The following is a 17,629-nucleotide window of genomic DNA, read 5'->3' as shown; positions in this document are numbered from 1 at the left end:
GCGAAAGTCTTTATACACATTGGGTTGTATTTATTATTGTTTTGATTATGCCTACCTCATGTTTGGATTGAAGACTTTGCGTTGCTCATTAATTGTCACACAAAGAAAGTGTTAGCTAGACTTTGTGTCTTGGCGGTGAAGGAAGTATTGTGCAAGCATCAAATATCCAAACACTACAGAAGTTTTGTTCCTCCTATACGATAGTGTTAGATTAATGGCCTCCTTCAGTTGCGGAGCGACTATGGATCATCTCATGGAAATGAGTTCAAACGCCTGGACATTAGTTGTGGTCAAAACGATGTCGAGGGATGGAATGCAAGTATGGTTTACAAACAGGTGAAAGCATACTACAAGAACTTTGTCATACAGTACGCACCTAAGAAGTTTTGTTGTTGAAAGCCAATTTGATTTTTAAGCCATGTGTAAATTTAGTAAGACAAAATTAAATACAGTGAGTCCTCACTTAACGACGGGTCTGTTTAAAGACTACCCAAAGTGACGACGGGCTTTCATTAACTCCTTTTAATTTCCGATGTGCGACCGAAATTTCAAAAAGATGCGACAGCTGGCCGAGAGATATTTTTGAATTTCGCGCGGTGCGCTGAGCAGTGCCAGCACAGTATTGTGTACAGTAAGCTGGGCTGAGACAAACCCGATCACTCTTCCTTACATCGAACGTACGCACGAGAACTTTGTTAGTTGTTAACAATTGTGTGATCCAACTTATCCCATGGCTGACAAAAGAAAGAGTACATGTACGGAGGGTCTACACAACTAGGAGAGAATATGTTGCCTCCTTTAGTAGAATATTTACCACTAAAAGTGTATGTGTTAGTTTATCGAACTACTAAAAAATGATTAATACCGAACCTAAATCTAGGGTCACATTTGACGACCAAATATGCTTAGAGACAGACTTTCTGGACCCTAACCCTAACGCGGGGACTCACTGTACAAGAATTACAAACCACCGTATGCTCAACAATACATTCCTATTTAGAGTTCTACTACAGAAGCCTCGTGTATGTCTTTCACTGAGTCGTCTTGGGATAAATCTGTGCGGAGAACATGTCTGTCTGGGTCTGAGATAAGCAATCTTTCTTGTAGGCGTGTGGCTGAGAGTACCGACACATTTGTTACATGTCTGTGTATTAGAGTCCCACCCAATAACTGTGTGTTAGTACAAATGTGTCCTTGTCAGAAGTTTGCACCACATTAGTTGCATGTGTGTGCGTCTGTCTGAAATCACCACATGCGTTGCAAGATGTATTATTTGTTTGGAAACTACCCCCGTACTTGTTTTTCTCTACATCGAGGACTTCCTTCAGCTCCTCTCTAGTGCTTATAGACACTTTCAAAATCAAAGTATCTTCTATTTTATTTCTGTTTTCGATATAAGCCAAAATTGAACTAGCTAGAGATACATTGTAAGTAGTGAAACAATCAACAATTCTCAATTGGTCAACTTAGTAAACAGAAATGTTGACTCTACATTGTGATAGCTAGTTCTCTTTTGTGAAATGTTGACTCTACATTGTGATAGCTAGTTCTCTTTTGTGAAATGTTGACTGTACATTGTGATGGCTAGTTCTCTTTTGTAAAATGTTGACTCTACATTGTGATGGCTAGTTCTCTTTTGTGAAATGTTGACTCTACATTGTGATGGCTAGTTCTCTTTTGTGAAATGTTGACTCTACATTGTGATAGCTAGTTCTCTTTTGTGAAATGTTGACTCTACATTGTGATGGCTAGTTTTCTTTTGTGAAATGTTGACTGTACATTGTGATGGCTAGTTCTCTTTTGTGAAATGTTGACTCTACATTGTGATGGCTAGTTCTCTTTTGTGAAATGTTGACTGTACATTGTGATGGCTAGTTCTCTTTTGTGAAATGTTGACTCTACATTGTGATGGCTAGTTCTCTTTTGTGAAATGTTGACTCTACATTGTGATGGCTAGTTCTCTTTTGTGAAATGTTGACTCTACATTGTGATGGCTAGTTCTCTTTAGTGAAATGTTGACTCTACATTGTGATGGCTAGTTCTCTTTTGTGAAATGTTACCCAGGGGACAAAGTACCAAGTTGTAAACACAAAAATAATTGAACACTCAATGTTCCCTTTTGAGTCTAACGTAGTATAATATGAAACTTTTTCTTTATCGCCAATCCTTACAAAATAGTTAGCTTTATCTGCGCTTCTTTTATGTGCAACAGAAGTTGCTATATTTATTGTATAAATGGAGGCATGCAATGTATTGTTAAGGTGGTTTTAATGTAGATTTGTATTTTTAAAGTTAGCCTCTGTTGATTCAATGACAGTTTGTCCCTAGAAATGTTTCGCTTTAAAAAAAAAATTCTATTTGATGAGTTCGATATTATTTCCACTAGTTCTAGTATTATTTCTAAATAGTACATCAAAATAAAGACACGCTGTCCCATCACCTCCTTTATTCTAATCATTGAAACTAATTATGTCACACAAAACAAGGGATAGTTGGACATTGTTGTGGCGGGAAGGAAACATTTATAGAACTACAGGGATTAAGGTTGCATAGCAGAGATGGCAATATACCTGATTATAAACAAAGGAAGATGTTATGAAACAATGACGATGGAATGGATACAGAATCGAAGTTGGCAGCATTTTGTTGACATATCTTTGTGTCTAAGTCGCTGTGAGCGTGTACTTCAAAGACTGATTGTGTTAATGGTCCTTCTAACAATACATCATAAAATTTAATTTTATTAGCTAATATACTTCCACCAACGTGCATTAGTTACTTGTCCCATGACGTTAAATAATAATCCATTGTAATATCCTCGGCTAATATATCTCGGAAGTTCATTATGACTTGCATTAGAGACCTTATCGCAGATGTTAGTATTATTGATATATTTATACAGAACTCACTCTCTGAGGGTGCATCGTTTGTCTGCTGCAGGCCAGAAGACTGTCAAGATGATGCATGATGGGACAGACAATGATGCATGTAGGTGAGAGTAAATTGTTTGTCAACTTGCTAGTCGTAGGATCATTCCAGCGGCAAAGATAATTAAGAGCAGTCAGACAAAGGAGTGAAGAGGGAAAAAAACGGGACTAGCAGAATGCAAATATGTGGACATTCGGACCTTCAGAGATTGAAGCTAGATGCTTGTTTTGCTAAGACAAAACAAAACTAAAAATAAAAGAGCTAAACTCGTAGGTGGACTTGGTGTTTTTTTTCTTTGTTAAGCAGTTCCGGTCGAATAGAGGATGTTCATAATTCAGAGGAACATCGGCAAACTGAAGGCCATCTCGTGTAATGTTGATCTTACAGAACTGAGCGTATCTTAGGAAAATTTCATGGATGCTATCAGAGACAATAAACTATTTAACTATCACTAAAAAATGTACATTTTAAATTGTATCTCATCCAATGCAAGACTAGTGACCGATACTGAAGTCCTGCATGTTCATAAGTAATCAAATAGCCTAGTGACCGATACTGAAGTCCTGCATGTTCCTATATAATCAAATAGCCTAGTGACCGATACTGAAGTCCTGCATGTTCCTAGGTAATCAAATAGCCTAGTGACCGATACTGAAGTCCTGCATGTTCCTAAGTAATCAAATAGCCTAGTGACCGAAACTGAAGTCCTGCATGTTCCTAAGTAACCAAATAGACTAGTGACAGATACTGAAGTCCTGCATGTTCCTAGGTAATCAAATAGCCTAGTGACCGAAACTGAAGTCCTGCATGTTCCTAAGTAACCAAATAGACTAGTGACCGATACTGAAGTCCTGCATGTTCCTAAGTAATCAAATAGACTAGTGACTTATACTGAAGTCCTGAATGTTTCTAAGTAATCAAATAGACAATTGATGATTTGTTATGCAGAGAAAACGAACTGCACAGAAAAGCTTTCTATTTTAAAGTGAAGGCTTTTCGGAAGACCATACGTAGCTATTGGGAAGAAGTTTCCTCCTTTCAGACCTTGCCATCTATGGTGCAGATGGCCAACTATTAAAGAGAAGGGTGTCATGTAGCCAGCACAACGACCAACTCCTTCACTTTCCCCAACTAAAGTCAGGTACCCATTAGAGTTGGGTGGACTCAGGGTCGCCCAAAAAATCCCGAAATTCAAAAGCCCAGTCTTAATTGAGATTCAAACCTTGAAACCCAGGCTCGGAAGACAAGCGCTTAACCACTCAGCCACCGCGCCCCAGCTATTGGTAAAACAAGACCAAATAGTCTTGTCATGATACTCGGCATTTGATCTTGTGCTCTAGTCCAGACAAGATCACTATTGAAAGAAGAACTGTAGAAAAAAAAAACAAAAAAAAAAACAACAAAGCAGCCCATTGAAAAATATGGAAGGCCACACCTTTCGCAAACTTGCATCCAAAATCACAAAACAAGCTGCAACCCTCAAGAAAAGAGGAAGAGGGGACGGCTCAGAAATATATGGCTCAGAGATTGGGGAAAGGCGTGGGGACAGTTAAAGAGATTAGCCCAGAATCAAGACGCCTGGAGGAAGCTGGTTGGTGAATATGCCCCAGACAGAACCACAGGTGTGTTTCTGTGTGTTGTGTTAGACACCTTATTTATATAGGTTAGTTATTTTAGTTATTTAGCGACGCACCATAGTAGACGCATATTGAACGGGACTAGTGACGTTTGGGATATGTTGGGTTAGAGACCGGAAAATCAGTTAGCGTTAGAACATTCCAGGGTAACGACGTGTTTAGTGACAGAGACTTCTACTGTGGCCTTTTATCATAATAAATATATATTAACTTGTTCATCATCGTTGACTACATCTCTTCACCTGTTACAATCGATGTGCCAGTTCTTGTTTGTGTTGTTGGTCAACTACACGTAATACACCCGAACAATTACACCCAAACGATTGCAGAGTAATTGGTTGACTTCAAGACAGCCTGAACTAGCAACATCACAGTGGCGACCCCGAACCTCGAAGCCGGACCCCTGTTGAAGCCGAACATCGAACCGGACCTCGAAGCAGAACGTTTACTCAGGTGAGGGTCGTGCACTCGAAGATATAAGATTTCATCGGAGTACGGCTGAACACAGCAGTATCACAGAGTGACTTTGTTCTAGATCTACAAGCAGTCGTCGCCTGTTTGATCGCACGTTCAACGAGCCGTTAACTCAGGGTGACCTTCGTCAGGACCGTAATCATCGCAACGCCTGATCTTCATATGCTGAACCGACCTACAACCAGAGAAACCGTTCATTCATAACGGGTGAGAGATCGTTAGTGAACCTGTTGGACATATTTTTTTCTTCGTCATAGGAGCCACATTGAGTATCAAGTTTTACCTCGTCAGTTTCGAGAAGGACAGTTTGCCCGCTGTCAGAAGTATTGTGAGTACTACAAGTTTGGTAGCTAACTAAATCGAAATCGCTCTGTCGTCTTACCCTTGGAGAGATTCTTGTGGAGCAGTTTGCTCATTGAACCGGTTGCTTGCCACGTTTATAACGGTCACTGTGTTTAACCTTTGGAAGGTTAGTGAAGTAATCTTTATCAGTACTGAACATTGATATATCTAGTATTCGTCGGTCTAGACCATACCTAGACTTGTTAGCAGTGAAGTTGTGGAAACAGCTACATCCACTTAATTTCGTTGAAAACCGTTAGTCGTATAACGGAACGTCGTCGGAGGTGACCTTGGTCTCACCTAGTCTACATTGGACAGTTTGGTCTAGTGAAGCAGAGTACAACAGCAAACTTCGTCGTACTACCAGAGTAGCAGCAGAAGCAGTGAACTATTTTAGAGAACCGTTATTCGTCAGCCCAGATCAAGTCATCGTCAAGAAAGCCGTTATTCGTCAGCCCAGATCAAGTCATCGTCAAGAAATTCATTATTCGTCAGTCGTCCAGATCAAGTTGCCGTCAAGAGACTGTTATTTGTCAGTAGTCATCTACACAAGTCAAGTCATCGCCAGAAGAACCGTTAACCTATTCGTCAGTAACTGTGTATACAAAGTCGTCGGAACTACACATACGGTCATCAACAGTCGTCAAAGAAACTGGAACATTTTGCTGTGGCATATCAGGACATCTGTGGCATTACGTGGGATACTGGTAGCACCGGAGAACAGAGTCAGAACTGGAAGAGAGGCAGTGGAATTTGTTGTGATCTAACATATTCGGGAGTCCGAACAAAGGGATCTTTCTTATCAAAAGCTAAGTGCCATTTTTCTTATTAGTATATGTTTAGATTGCCCTTAGAAATAGATTTTGTCTAAATTTGGTACGTTAGCCTGAGTAAAATCAGGTGGTGCGCCTTAAAACCCGTCGGGGTAGAAGACGTAATTTAGATGAAAAGCTATATTATACGTTTAGGGTTGTAATTTGTTTTGTTTGTGTAAACGTCATATCCGTTGTTGCCTGGTTACTTCGTGACGTTATCATTGTGTGCCATATTGTCACATCCCAACCCATAGTGATAGTCTCATTTAATTATTTCATTTGTTTATATTATTTTAAATTATTTATTTTTATTAATTTAATTAGATCTGTATTTTTTTTTTCACTTAATGATAGAAAGTGCGGGTAGGATTCTTTCATTGTGAATCAGACTAAAATAATTTTAGTTTGAGCGGTTAAAATCAAATATGATTTTGCCATGAGAATAATGCCGAAACTGGCTATGTAGTCAAACACTATCGTCTGGCTAAATTTAGATCTGCAAATTGTTGTACATCTCTTTGGTACAATTTAATCATCTAGACTCTAATTTGAAATATTATTAATTGAAAAATGAATGAAGGTAGTACATTCTAGATATATATATCTTGTTGAAGATATATTTGACATTGTATACACATATTTGTTTCGTATGGTTAAATAGAACCATAATCTAATCTAGATCTAGACTCTAGACAGTCTTTGAATTTACTCTAAACACTTCACTGTGACTTCAGTCATACCAGATTTTAAAATTGATCATAGTTATTCATACTAGATCTAAAAGTCATAGTGCTCTTGATAACTATAGATCTAAATAGTATTATTATACATACTATAATATACTAGATTTAAATTTGTGTGTAATACTGGACCTAATATACAGATTTGAATATAACCATAATAACTCAGACTAGATTTACACATTTACTAAATCTATAGATAGAGACATAACACTTAAAACTGGTATAAAAGTGTGTAAAAACTTTTAAAGTATAGCCATAACCAATATAGGCTAAGTAAAAATATATATAAAATATAAAACACAATGGCTACATCATCATATGTGGACCTTAAGGAGGTTAAGGAAACAGCTATGCAGGATGGAAAGGCCATGGAGTTAAAAGGAAAAGACTTAGCCGCTTATGTACAGCAAGTTGTGAGGGAAGAAATGGAACGTCAAGATAAAATAAGAAGGGAAAAAGAAGAGATAGAAAGACAAGAAGAACATCAAAGACAAGAGATAGAGAGGCAAGAAAGGATCAGAAAGGAAGAATATGAAAAGCAAAAAGAAGACCAAGAAAGGCAGAGAGAGCATGAAGCTAAAATGGAGAAGATGAGATTGGACGCAGCACAAGCCAGAGCCCAAACTGAACAAAGAAATAACACAAATAACTCAAATAATTATACCACTCAAAGAGACAACCCTAATTCACAGACATGGCTAAAGAGAAAGATACAAAGTTTTGATGAACAGAAGGATGACATTGGTGATTTCCTGAAAAGATATGAGGCAAAAATGTCTACATTTAATATGCCTGAAGAAGAATGGTCTGAAATACTGATAGACTTTGTTCATGGTCAAGCTCTAACAATATGCCAAAATCATGACCATCATATTGATGATAGCTATCAGGTTTTAAAAAGAGAGTTATTAAATGCATATGGTCATAATGCTACAACTTTTAGAAAGAAATACTTTGACAATATACCATCATTAGGAATAGAACCCCAAACTACCATTAATATGGAAAAGGATTTTTTCAATAAGTGGGTAAAATTAGAAAAAGTGAAAAACTCTTATGAAGGATTAAAAAATTTTATTCTAGTGGACAACTTTGTAAATAAATGTGATCCTCAGTTACAATCTTTTATTAGAGAAAGAAACCCAAAAACTATAGATGAAATAACAGAAATAATGAGAGTATACAAAAATGCCTATCCAAATAAACCATTTTCTGATAGGGATAAGAGCAAAGTAGATTTAATAGGATACACCAAAGAAAATGTTGATAGAAGTAGAAATAGAAACAGATCAAATAGTGGAAATAGAAAATATAGTGAAATAACCTGTTTTAAATGTCAAGGAAAAGGTCATATAGCAGCTAACTGTAGAAGAGGGAATAGTAGGTCTGGAAGTAGAAATAGATACAATGAACAAAATAACAATAGATATAGGAGTAGAGATAGGAATGACAAGGGAAATTATAGATATAGGAGTTACAGTAGGGAATACAAAAATAAAGGTACAGATAGGGTATATTTCATGGAAGGAAATAGGAACAATTTTGCAGTGTACCCAGGGTTTGTAGATAGAATTCCGGTGGAATTAATCAGGGATTCAGGTTGTAACACCTTGGCAGTAAAAACTAAATTTGTCAAACCTCATTGGTATAAAGGGTTTACTAGGAAAGTAGAATTAGCAGATGGCACTGTAAGGGAATTTAAAGCTATAAGGGTATACATTGAAACCCCATTTTTCACTGGTTATTGTGATGGCATTGCAATACCAGAAATGAGATATGATATGTTAGTAGGAAACATAAAAGGAGTTAAAGAATGTTCAAGAAAAGAATTAGAAGACTGGCAAAACAAATACAAAAACATAAGACAAAATCATGAAAACATAGAAACACAAAATATAACAAGTATGATAATAACAAGATCAATGGATAAAAAAGATGAGAAACAGGAAAATACAATAAATGTAATTAGTAATGATAAAGAAAAACAAACCAGTAATGTAATACAAATAGAAAATACAGATGTTAAGGAAAAAGAGATAGAAAATGAAACACAAAATAGTCTTGAAACACAAATATCTCAAAGTGAAAAAGAAACAACACCCACATTTGCATTAGAACAAATGAATGACAATATTATTGGGAAAATTTATTCAAGAATATCAGATAAAAACAATAATAATCCAATGGAGAAATTTTGTATAGAGAATAAAATATTGTTTAGACAAACAAGTAATGATAACAAGAAAATAAAACAACTTGTCTTACCACAGAAATATTGGAAAGATGTTTTAATCATGACACATGATAATAATTTAGCAGCACATAGGGGAGTAAAGAAATGTTATAGGAATTTGTCAAAACAAGTATTTTGGCCCAAAATGAAAGCAACAATCAACAAATACATAAACTCATGTGACATATGTCAAAAGAGATCTAACAAAAGCCTAGTGAATAAAGCACCTATTCAAGAAATGGATGAACCTACAGCACCATTTCAGAAAGTATCTATTGATTTAATAGGTCCTTTAATTCAAACTGAAAATAATAACAAATACATTCTAACAGTAATAGACATGTTTAGTAGATATCCAGAGGCAATCCCATTATCAAATACAAGTGCAGAAAATATCATTAATGCCATAACTCAAAAAGTAATTACAAGACATGGTATACCTAAAATTATATTGAGTGATCAGGGATCTCAGTTTAAGTCAGAACAATTTAAGAAATGGACTAAACAATACAATATACAACACATATACTCTTCGGTTTACCACCCGGAGAGTAACGGTTTATGTGAACGATATGGTGGATCATTAAAAAGATCACTAACAAAAATAATTCAGAATAATCAGAACAAGTGGGATCATTACATTAACTATGTACTATTTGCTCATAGAAACAACATCCATGAAGCAACACAATTTTCACCATATGAAATAATACATGGAAGAAAACCCAGAGATGAATTAGATGTTTTTAAAGAAAATCTAATAGGCAATGAGAATAAATTAAATAATGACAGTGAAACAACAATCACAACAGAATTGAAAGAAATATGGACTCAAGCATATAACAACAATAAGAAGTACAAACAAAGTGCTCATGAGAATATAAATAAGAAAAGACAATTGAAAACACTAGAAGTAGGAAACAATGTATTAATATTGATAAATGACCTGAAAAATAAAATTGGTAAACAATGGAAAGGTCCATTTAAGGTGATAAAACAAATTAGTGATGTGAATTATCAAATTGAAATAAATGGGAAAATTAAAACATATCACATAAATAATTTGAAACTGTATCATGATAGAGAAGATGAGTTGATACAAAACATTCAGGAGGAAATAGAAAATACATTTTCAGAAAGAGAAGAATGTTTGATGATAATAACAAATGAAAATCACAATGAAAATGATATTAAGGAAATACCTGTAATAGAAACAAAAGAGAATCAAACTTGGCAAAAGATTAATCTTAATAATTTAACTAAGGAAAAGTCAAAAGATATAACTAAAATAATACATGAATACAAAGAAATTTTTTCCAGCATACCAGGAAAAACTAATATTATTAAACATGACATTAAAGTAACAGACTCAAAACCTATCAAGCTTAAGCCATATAGAATACCGCTACATTTACAAGACAAAGTAAAGAAAGAAATAGACAATTTACTAGAATCAGGTATAATTGAGCCATCAACATCTCCTTATGCTTCACCAATTGTGATAGCCAAAAAGAAGAATGGAGATATAAGGTTATGTATTGATTATAGGAAACTTAACAACATCACAGAATTTGACCCATATCCAATGCCAAATATAGAGGATATTTTACATAAATTAAATGGAGCAAAATTTTTTACTAAATTAGATTTAACTAAAGGTTATTGGCAAATACCTTTAACAGAAAATGCAAAACCTTACACAGCATTTGTAACACCATATGGTATTTTTCAATGGAATTATATGAGTTTTGGATTAGTAAATGCACCTGCCACATTTAATAGAATGATGAACATGATAATTGGAAACAAAGAAAATGTTATTTGCTATTTGGATGACATATGTATTTTTAATAATAGTTGGGAGGAACATTTGGTAGATGTAAAAGAAGTATTCAAAATAATAAAAGAAAGTGGACTTACAATTCAAGCAGAAAAAGTAGAAATAGGATTGGAGGAAATAATTTTCTTAGGACATAAAGTAAATAACAACATGATTAGCCCTATTGAAGATAACATAAAGAAAGTACTTAATATTGAAATACCTACAACAAAAAGACAAATTAAAAGCATATTAGGAATAGTAAAGTATTACAGAAAGTTTATAAAGAACTTAGCAGAAATAGTGAATCCACTAAATGACTTACTTAAAAAAGGAAAACCTCAAAAAGTAGTTTGTAATGAGGAATGTGTGAAAGCTATTGACAGAATTAAAGATGTTTTTAGTCATGAACTAATATTAAGACTACCTGATAAAGACAAAATATTTTATGTCACAACTGATGCATCTGGTAATGCTATTGGTGGTTGTTTAATGCAGAACTATGATAACTTACATCCTATATTATATGTAAGTAGAAAATTGTCAGAGGCAGAGAAAAAATATAGTGTCATTGAAAGAGAAGCCTTAGCTGTAATATGGGTAATTACTAAGCTAGAGAGCTATTTAATAGGAAGGAAATTCATTTTATTAACTGATCATAAACCTATTCAGTATATACAGCAAAAGAGCATGAAAAACAGTCGTGTTTATAGATGGTTCTTAGCACTACAGGAGTACAAATTTGAAGTGAAAGCTATTAGTGGATCTGTGAATATTGTAGCTGATCTATTGTCTAGAATGACATTGAAATGAAATACTTTTGTAAATAAACTATGATTATATTGAGTATGTAATATATATTAATATATTGACACCATTTATATGTTATGAAAAAGGGAGATAAGTAAATTTGATGTTAAGCATTTAAAAGTAAGTATGGATATATTTTTTTTTGTGTGAATCATTTCATATATCATTGACGAAAGTTAGTTCTATGGAAAAGGGTGAGTATAAAAGAAAAATGGACAAAAGCGTATAAAAGGGTGGTAAGAAAAAATGTATTGAATGTGTAAATAAAGTCTGTAATTGTTTTTTGAAATATTGTATTTTATCAGATTACTGCCAGTAAAGAACATTTGAGATGTGTAGGACATGCCCATAAGATGCCACATTTTCCTCCATGATGAACTGTGTACCAATGAAGATGATTCTGGAATGTTATGAACTGTTATGAACATTGACATGAATATGAGGAACTGTCAAGATGAAGATGTCAAGATGAAGAGATCAAGATTTTATGTTTGTGGTCTTCCCCTTAAATTGAAAATGCCCTTGTAAGACTTGACAGTAGTGGAAAAATATTGACATATTTTTTTTTCAAGGGGGGGAGGAATCTGTTAGACACCTTATTTATATAGGTTAGTTATTTTAGTTATTTAGCGACGCACCATAGTAGACGCATATTGAACGGGACTAGTGACGTTTGGGATATGTTGGGTTAGAGACCGGAAAATCAGTTAGCGTTAGAACATTCCAGGGTAACGACGTGTTTAGTGACAGAGACTTCTACTGTGGCCTTTTATCATAATAAATATATATTAACTTGTTCATCATCGTTGACTACATCTCTTCACCTGTTACAATCGATGTGCCAGTTCTTGTTTGTGTTGTTGGTCAACTACACGTAATACACCCGAACAATTACACCCAAACGATTGCAGAGTAATTGGTTGACTTCAAGACAGCCTGAACTAGCAACATCACAGTTGGAGAGCTCCAGACGAAATCACAGGCAGAGATTAGAGATATGTTTCTGTGTATTGGAGAGCTCCAGACGAAATACAGGCAGAGATTAGAGATGTGTTTCTGTGTATTGGAGAGCTCTCAAATTGTTTGACTTTCTATGGAAAGAGCAAAACAAATGTCTCCTTCCCCTTCACCTATCCCTTATCTGTTGGGGCACAATACAAGATTTGTAGACAGACTTTCTCCATTCCTCTCTGTCTTTTGCCTTGGATAGAACCTCTTTCATTGGCAAGCCCGTCCATTCTTTTATGTTGTCTTCCCATCGCTTTCTCTGTCTGCCTCTTCTTCTTTTTCTTGGAACTATTCCCTGTAGGAAGGTCTTTGCAAGCCCCGAAAACCTTGTAATATGGCAATACAGTTTTAGTTTGCGTTTTTTTAACAATATTTAGTAGGTCATCGTAGGGTCAAATCGCAATAACCCTGTCTCTAATCACTTTGTGATGCGGTCTTTAAATGTTATACCTAGGATCCTTTTGCAGTATCTAAATTCCGTCGGTAGGATCCTCCTCTCTAGCTCTGCAGTCAGCGTCCAAGACTCGCAAGCATATAAGAATGTGGCCATGACCATGACCGTCTGACTTTAGTGTTGAGGGCTAACCTTTTGTCTTTCCATATTGTTTTGAGTTTTGTTAAGTTCTGCTGTGGACTGAGCTAGTCGCGCCAGTAGGTAGTTGTTTTTTTTTACTTCATCTGAGACGATAGCTTATTTTTAAAACTGATTTGTTCATCCTTAAATAATTTACGGGCAAAAAAGATGGAAGAAAACTTCTAATATGAACCTTTTGAATGAAGGATGAAAAACAAATCCTGTCAACACAACAGATATTCTTTAAAGACATCACCATTCAGTTTCAGTCTGCTTTTAAGAAATTTGATATAAGAACTTCCGCTAATATAAACTCGAATATTTCTAGTGAACAAACTTAAGACATTTTATTTTCCGGTCTGGTATTTATATTTGATGGTGAGTGAAACATTGCAATTCAATATAGGAAATTGTGAATCGAAAAGAAACAAATATAATGTTTATGTAGTAACCATTTCACATGGCAACACGCCAAATCAGCTTCTACAAACTCACCCACTCCCACAGTCTTAATATTCACAGAGGCATGATGCATTGAATTAGGACATGAAATAAAAGAGGCCCCAAAGCCAATAAAGGTAGATCAATTAATTATTCATAGTGATTTAGTTTCATCAATCCTTAACAATGTTGTCACCACTGAACAATCAAACCTAACTGGATCGATGCACAGCTCGAATGGCCATTATAGGGGTAAATAGTTGTGTTATCGCATCACCTTGGTAACAGGTCAAAGTTTAAAAAGGAGATAACTCTCGTTGACATGTTCAGGTCTGCTCACTTCCGAGTGCAAGCTAGTCTGTAATTGTTGATAGTAATGATAGTGTAATATATGTATATTTCAATCCATTGGCGACGCATCTAAAGAAAGACTTAAGGGGGTCGTTAAGATCAAAGAGAAAGTTGTATAATCCAAAATTTGAATATTATATTTCTTGAAAAAAAAAGAGGGGATACAGAGGGGTACACTTGTATTAAGCTTTAAAAAAGTCTGTAAAGTTAAAACTAGCGTAAAAATGTTACTGTAAAAAAATTTGAGATTATGAGGTAAATGAGCAACACTTGTGGGTAGAAGGAGGTGGCTGAGGGGTAATGAGTTGGCTTTGTAACTTTAGGGCCTTGTGTTCGAGTCCCAATGAAGGCTGAGATTTCGAACTTTGGGATATTTAGGGCGTCCTTGAGTCCACACAACTTTAATGGGTACCAGACATATGGGAAAGTAAAGGTCGATGTACTGGTCACATAGCATTGTCGCTATCCTTCTGCCAAATTATCAGATAAAGCTCACATCATCTGCGGTATAGAACAGGTCTGAAAAGTTTTTTTTATTCACAACACATTGTCACACTAAGGCAATTTAGTTACTACTTTTATAGGTCTGTAGTGCCATGAGACTCTACGGTCACCATCAATGTAGTGTTTAGTTGTCTTAGTGGAGATTTTCATGCTTGGCGGGAAACCTGTAAATAGATTGTTGGTGTTTCTGGTGTAGACACTAAAGGATGAGTTTTGTTGTTCACAAGTTACACATTGCTGTTCACATTGCAGCACTGCAGAGTCATAGTTTTAGACTCTTTGTGACTTTTATGGAATTGGCAATTTTGAATTTCAATTGAGCGTCCTTGACATTGTTGAGTTAATCATAAAAGTCTCCTATAGAAATTGTCACGTTTTGTTTTGTAGTATATTAAAGCCTATTTATTATGATGTCATCTCTGACTTAGTTTCAAAGTATCATTTTTATTTTGAAGAGACACAAGACTAGATCGTTCTCGTAATTCACTTTAACAAATATTTTAACTTGAATTCGGCTCGAAATAAAAGATGTAGCTCAATGAGGTCAGGAACACAATCAAGATAAGACAAAGAGGAAGAACTGCCTATTTATAGCAATATATATATATATATCAATGCTGTAAGATATATTTCCCTTAATCAATATAAAATTAAATTAATTAATTACATCTAATTAATTAATTGGTTAATTTTTGATTAATTCATATTTTGTTAGAAGCAATGAGTAATTTTGAAAAAGTTTCGACTCGATCCCAGAATGGGAAGTGGGAGAAATAACGTGTACAAAATATGTACCAGAGTTGATATAAGCTTTGAAATAAAAAGAAAAGGCCAGATATAATGCACTGTGGGTCGAATAATGGTAGGTTGGGGGGGGGGGAACAGAAATGAAAAGTATTTAAATAAAGGACAAACCTTCCAAACCTCTCTACACACACACACACACACACACACACATACACACACAGATACACAAAGTCTGCAAACATCCCGCCATTGTATCTGAGTGACTGTGCGCCTACGTCCCTGTGTCAACATTCAAAGTGCCTGTGGAGAAAGTATGAAATCATATCTCCTGTAGTCATAGTAGAAGGTCTCACTAGACCACTCTGAGTTTCGTTACTGATGAAGATTTAATGGTTTATAATTGATTTAATAGTCCAATCAAAAGTTGAAGAACATATTGTATAAAAGATATAGGCCTACCAATACAGTTCTTACAACTCAAGCGAAGCTTTCTTTTTGTGTACGTTTAGACAATGTCAGCAAGAACTAAAGAGGGTGGGGATGGAGAGAAAGGAGAAACCAAAACAAAAGGAGAGAAGGGGAAAGAGAGAAAAAGAAAACAGAAGAGAGAAACAGAGAGTGTGTGAGAGAAACAGAGTATGTGTGTGAGAGAAACAGAATGTGTGTGAGAGAAACAGAATGTGTGTGAGAGAAACAGAGTATGTGTGTGAGAGAAACTGAATGTGTGTGAGAGAAACAGAATGTGTGTGAGAGAAACAGAGAATGTGTGTGAGAGAAACAGAGAATGTGTGTGAGAGAAACAGAGAATGTGTGTGAGAGAAACAGAATGTGTGTGAGAAAAACAAAGAGGGAAAATATCCTTAGAACTATATAATCACTACGCGTGTTGATTTGAAAGACAGGTCAGGTTTTACGACAGTCTATTCTACAGACCTCTTTTTATTTTTTTTTTCACTCAAACGAAAATTTTAGCTATTTCTCAAAGCTGAAAAAAAAATCAGACAACTCAAGAGAATAACATTAGTAAATTAAGAGTTATTGTCCTTAGAAAAAAATTCAATTAACTAAATAACAATAGGAGGTAATGCAAAAGGCATAGTCTCGATTACATTGTCAGTAGCGTGTGAGAAGTTTGTGGACTGTCAATGTCTCGGACCACTCGCCGCATTTATCTTCACTCTCCTGTTGTCATCTCGTCACGTGGTCCAAATCTTCAAACAGAACGCTCAGGTCATAAAATTAAAGCACACATACACGGTCTTGCGCTGCGTCAAGTTTAAGTTTTTTTTAAAAAAAAGGATGTAAAGTCTACATGTTCAAAACTTCAAGACGACAGGAGCTCGAATAATTGAATGAAAGATTCAGGAATGTGATATATGTATGTGTATATATTCAGTTGACCCACACAAAATCGAAAAATCTCTCTCTCTCTTTCTCTCTCTTTCCTCTCTTTCTTTCTCTCTCTCTTTCTCTCTTTCTCTCACTTTCTCTTTCTCTCTCTCTTTCTCTCTCTCTCTCTCTTTCTCTCTCTCGCTCTCTCATTTTCTTTTTTTTTTCAAATTCTAATTTATTGGTTCTATTTAAAAATAAAAATTAAAAAAAAAATGAATGTTTTATGATTGAAATGTTAAAGCTTCTACTTTCGTTATGACTTTTGTTAAATATAAATAATGGAAGGAATACTGAATATTATTTCCTTTGTAGCTTCTAGAAATCAAGTCAACATAAAGATTCCTGAAATAGGTTTTCTATGCTGAGCAAATGCCCTTAACGCTAGCTGATCAGTAGACTATAGACCTCAATGACAGCTGATCAGTTGACCTCAATGCTACCGGATAATAAAAATTCATGTCAGATGTTCCTGATATCTTGATAAAAACAGAAGTATATTAACATGATTTAAAGGGATTCAGCCAGTTCCCAAAGCAAAGACAAAGGAACTTCACGAAGTCTTCATTCAAACTAAAAAAAAATGCGTTGTTTAGAATACATCATTCAGATTGACAATTTCCCAGAAGCTTTCGTTGCTTTGTAGTGCTCTATCCCTCAAAGCAGTACTGCGGGGTGGCAGTGACACTGTGACAGGTGGAGGCCCGCGGCAGGATTTTGTGGAGGCCCCTACACTTTTTTGAAAGCTTGAATACCCCCCCCCCACACACACTTATTACTAATAACAATTATATTTAAAAGTGTGCTATATTTT

General features: G+C 35.3%; 1 protein-coding gene and 1 long non-coding RNA gene across 2 annotated transcripts in view; one reads left to right on the top strand and one right to left on the bottom strand.

Moving 5' to 3' along the window:
* The window catches only part of LOC106059556 (uncharacterized), a 152,667-nt gene that overhangs the window by 122,454 nt on the left and 12,584 nt on the right, over positions 1-17,629 (bottom strand). The gene's annotated exons all lie outside the window — the stretch shown is intronic.
* LOC129926506 (uncharacterized) lies at positions 4,567-12,599 on the top strand. Its single transcript, XR_008778196.1, has 2 exons — positions 4,567-6,776; positions 12,107-12,599. It is a non-coding gene; the product is annotated as an uncharacterized LOC129926506 (long non-coding RNA).

The sequence above is a fragment of the Biomphalaria glabrata genome, chromosome 5, assembly GCF_947242115.1.
Source record: "Biomphalaria glabrata chromosome 5, xgBioGlab47.1, whole genome shotgun sequence".
Taxonomy (NCBI): domain Eukaryota; kingdom Metazoa; phylum Mollusca; class Gastropoda; family Planorbidae; genus Biomphalaria; species Biomphalaria glabrata.
This window is presented reverse-complemented; position numbering and strand designations above follow the sequence as displayed.